The sequence below is a fragment of the Triticum urartu genome, chromosome 2 (genome assembly GCF_003073215.2).
Source record: "Triticum urartu cultivar G1812 chromosome 2, Tu2.1, whole genome shotgun sequence".
Lineage (NCBI taxonomy): Eukaryota > Viridiplantae > Streptophyta > Magnoliopsida > Poales > Poaceae > Triticum > Triticum urartu.
Window position 1 is genome coordinate 38461425 of NC_053023.1, and position 3999 is coordinate 38465423.

Consider the following 3999-nt stretch of genomic DNA (forward strand, 5'->3'; position numbering starts at 1 on the left):
CGATGCGAGCAAGCTAGCTAACTGAGTCCGGCCGCCGCCCGCACGGCCCTGGCCTCCGCCTACGCGTTCTGGCCGTCCCGCGTCTCCCTCCTCCGTCCGTCGGCCTCCGCTCTGGTGGTGTCTTCCTCGTCCGCATGTCGGTCAGCGCTTGATTTCAAATTGATGTGAGGAAAAGGTATATTCAAAGAATATTCTCTTTTACGGGTTGATTATATGGGGTTTGTTCGGCCGCCGCTCGCGACAGCCCGTAAAATCGGTTTTCCGTGAACTATAAAAGCGATATAAGAGTCCGCGATATAAAGGATCTGCTAGAGATTCTTTTTAGGTTTTATACTAGCCTAACACATAGACGCTTTGTTGTTTTCTTGTGGGAAGCATGGACACTTTGTTAGTTGGGTGTAAAATAACCATGCGCCCCGGAATATTTGTGGTGAATGTACATGGATACACACACATTATATTCGCCAAATAGAAACGGATACGCACATCGCATGCCTTGGTTCAGATTCTGTTTGCGTCATGAAGCATTATTGAGCTTAGATCAACTGGGGTCAGTATGGACAGAAAAATAAAAATGGAAAATATTGGGGAAACTTTGCTTTTGCTCCTGGAGATCGACAAGGGTGCCATTACAATCACATCACTCGGATTTCAGTCCATCAGACTCGTACATGTGTCGAAAGTGGTACCCAAACAAAGCATACTGTCCCCGCACAAAAAAACAAAAACAAAGCATAGTGTCCCCGCACAAAAAAAACAAAACATAGTGGACGATGAATGGTGACAAGGAGGACGACACGTGTAAGCACGCGGTCGGTTTCAGAAAGGAATGGAGCCAAATCATGCGGCCAGCACGAAACTTTTGCCAGATCCATACGATGGGGTGGGATGCGCTTTAATGAGAGAACGTGCGCATCTTGAGTACGACCACTTCAATAAATACTGCAAGTGATCAATTGTTTATTTTCTGCCCCGTTCCTTGAGCAAGTGTCGAGTTTTTTTTTTAAGAGAAGAAAACAAGTGTCCAGTTGAAGAAAGTTTCCAGCCCGCCGGTGCCGTAAAAAAATTTTGTTTTCAGGTAACCGGACCGCTTGGGCCATTTACACGATAGAAACCAGGCCCGTGTTACGAAGAAAAGATGTCAAAAAATAACCCAGGCCCGTGCTACTTTGCTTAGGACGGTCTCGGGCAACCGAGATTTTAAAGGAAGCCCAATGGATACCAAACTCAGACGCAGCAGACAGACGCTGCAGCCGACGAAACCCTAGCTACCGTCGCGCGATGTCCTCAGCGAAGGAGCGCCCGGGTCATGGACCTGCCCACCCGACGACGGCCACCCCAGCCATCCGTCCGCCAGCTCCGAAGTCCCCACGGATTCATCCCGTCCCGCTCCCCGGCATCCCGACGAGACGCGCGAGGAGCCGTCCCCCATCGATCTGTCGAGCTTGGGCGGAGATTCAGAGTCGTCTCCGGTTCACAATCACTGGGACGACGGCATCCCCGTACGCGGCAGCGATTCTGATTACGATCCGCCGGAAGCGGACGCCGACGGCGAGGTGCCGGACTGCCCGGGGTGGAAGTCCGACGAGGAAAAAGCAACGAAAGTAGACGGCGCATGCGGCAGGGTTTACACCCATCGGAGCATCGCGTTCCGGAACAAGTACGAGGAGATTTGGGCAAGCGCGGTTGAGAACACCACGTTTCCTTCTCGTCCTCTGAGCCTTCCGAGGGCATGGCCAATGGGTAGCCCCAAAGGTGATGTTTCATAAGCCAACTAGGCTCGAATGCCACTGTGGCAGCAGGACCGCTGCTTGCATGCGCAAGGTGAAGCTTGCAGGGGAGACGGGTTCTTCAGCAGATAAAGAAGGAAAAAGTAATGAGGGAGAGGAAAAGAAGGGGTGGAGGAATGAAAAAGATGAACACATGGGGACCGAAGGATGACGGGTGTGAGGCAGCACCACCATAGCCACCATTGGACTGAAGCATGCGAGCAATAGCCTCAATCCTCCCATGCCTATGTGTTTGATGGAGCACCTGTCTTTTTTTCCGCCTCCATTGGTCATGCCCTAAGGATGTTCCCGTAGGCGACGGACCTATGCGCGATGAGGGGCTACTGCCACCACTGTGAGTTTAAAACCCACGACACTTCCACTACTAGATCAACGATCGGGTACCGTGAGCCAAGACCGATGCTACAGATCTTCTTGCCGAGTCTATCGACCTTCGAAGCATACCCCGTTAGCGTCTACGGAATCGTCGCTGTCCGGGATGCCCTGGAGCCGCGGCGGAATCTCGTGTTTAATCGTCCCGGCAGAGATGATGCTCTCACGGTTGATCGGGAATCCTTTACCTTGCCTCTTTTGTAGTCCTTGTCGAGGAATGTACATGATAAGGGAGAGGGCATTGCTAGAAGTTGATCTTTGGATGAAGGAGGAAGGGGATGGGTCATCCGACAAACGGCTACTTTCTGTGTATGCCGAGATCGATGGGGGGTATGACTTGGATGAACTGTTGGATGAAGAGGTTTCTAGTGACCTTGGCAGCTTGGTCGTCGACTATCTGTTACTTGATGAGAGTGTTGAGGTTGTAATACAAGTCTCTGCAAAGATTGACCGCCCTCACATGTGAGATTCACCGCGTTCACTAGTGGCTTTGATCGGGAGATTGTGTTGTCTGATGATAAGTTCTCTGGGAATGGAAAATTGTTCCGGCATGTCGTCGCCGTGAAGGCCGAGGGGAAATTGGATGTTTGCTTAAAATTGGAGGAATCATTGTTTTGGTGGACTTTAGAGGAAGGAGTTGTTGGAGCTGTTAGGTCCCCTGATGACCGAGTGTTAGACTATGCGCAGTTTGATGTAAGGGTGCTTTTTGCTCCTAAGAACGTTACCAGGGCTCGGTGAAACATAAAGCGAACTGAACAAGACATACCGTTCTGTAATATCCATGTTTTTCTATTCTTTACGTTATTTACTATTTGAATATCCTTTTGTAAGGCTCCTAGAGGTTTGACGCCTGACTTTTATATGTTACTCATGGCTTCTTTGATTCGTAGGATTCTAGAAATGTGGGAATAGAAGAAAAATATAGGAATGATGCTCATCCCAGTTCTACAGGATTTAGGATTGTTTGATAGCCTCATCGGGAAAACAAAGGAGTCTTTCAAAAAGGTTTGAGTGGATACTAAAAATCCTATGGAAGTAGTACAAAGAAATCATTAAAAAAAAGTTTCTATATGATTCAATCCTATGAATCAAACAATCCACATAGGAAAAAAAATCCCCATGATTCTAATCCTCCAAAATTCCTATGAAAATTCTTTGAATCAGTTGAGCCCCTTGTTCAGTTGTGGCTTTATTTATAAAGTGGGGCGAAAGCCTGTTTATAGATCAATGGAGCCCTTATGTGTTAATAAGAATGTGTGCATATTAAATCAGGATTTTTTTTTTACAAATTCATGAATACTTTTTGAATTCACAAACATTTTTTAAAATGGCGTACATTGTTTTGGAACTCGTCAACAAGTTTTTATGCATAGGCGAACATTTCTTGAAATTTGGGAACAAATTTTCATATTCAGAAACAGTTTTTGTTTGTGACGAACATTTTTCTGAATTCATGAATGTTTTTTTGAATCAGTGAACATTTAAAAAAACTTGGATTTTGTTTAAATTCTCAAACATTGTTTTGATTATTTTCTATAAATGTGTGGACATTTTTTGTAGACATGAACCTTTATTTTTGAATCTCGAACATTTTTTGAATCGATGAACGTTAAAAAAAACTCATGAACATTTTATAAATTCACGATTTTTTAAAAAGACAAGAACATACATATAACAAAGTGTGCATCCCCATATATACAAAATCAAGCGCCTGTTCTGGTGGCTTGCTCGCACAGCAATGTGCCACAGTTTGCGGGTTTGCATCCTTGCGGCACGTTTTTTTTTCTTTTTTTCTCTGCCCACTGATATATGGGCTCTATACAGACGTCACCTAAGC

The 3999-nt window shown here is 46.1% G+C and overlaps 1 pseudogene; it reads left to right on the plus strand.

Annotated features, from left to right (window-relative positions):
• Positions 1–415: 415 nt before the first annotated feature.
• On the plus strand, positions 416–3515 carry LOC125540904 (annotated as a pseudogene).
• The last annotated feature ends 484 nt before the right edge of the window (positions 3516–3999 follow it).